The following is a 754-nucleotide window of genomic DNA, read 5'->3' as shown; positions in this document are numbered from 1 at the left end:
GCTGGGATGAGAAGGGTATTTTTGATCTCCTGAAGGTTGCTTAGGTGCCATAGAAAGTAAAAGCCATTTGGTTGCTGTGGAGGAATTCGTTCAACAAGTCTATGAAAACCTGTATTTCTAAACAACCTTTTTTTAATCTCCCCAACATCAAGCTTTTGGATAACCTCAAGCTGTTGGAAGAATAGGGCAAGCTACATTACAACCATTTATCCTTTCTGCTATACTCTGTGATTGCTCCAGAGCAGGCTATCTGATGTCATGGGGATATTAGTATTCCACTCTTCCGTCAAGCCTTTTTTGTATTAGCTATGCTGAAAACTTGTGGAAGCCTATTTGTGGTGTGTTGAACAGATGTGTTTTTGGAGTGGTTTTGAGTCCTGACCTGTTTACTTTGTTATGGAAGTAACAGACTCTAACTGGGGTTGGGTCTCCAATATTGTTCTTACTGCCTTCATCTTGTAACTTACTTCCATTTGCCTTTCGTAGGGTAGAAGCTTTCTCTTCATTTCTATGTCCTCTTTTAGTATTCACTCCTATTGTCAATATGACCTTCATTCGAAACCTCGCAAACAGTGCTGAAGATGAGCAATATGTATTGTGATCAGTCAAATGAGATTATCAGTGTTCTAATTCTCAGATGTGATAGTTCTAGTATTTTTAGTAAATGCTTGAAACAGTATCCATGTCTGATTCCCAAAAATCCAAGCATAGGGAGGAGGCATCCATCAGATTGATGCATAGTGCAGTAAATAAT

This window comes from Rissa tridactyla, chromosome 8 (genome assembly GCF_028500815.1).
Source record: "Rissa tridactyla isolate bRisTri1 chromosome 8, bRisTri1.patW.cur.20221130, whole genome shotgun sequence".
NCBI lineage: Eukaryota > Metazoa > Chordata > Aves > Charadriiformes > Laridae > Rissa > Rissa tridactyla.
The sequence above is the reverse complement of the archived record's forward strand: the minus strand, read 5'-3'. Positions refer to the sequence as shown.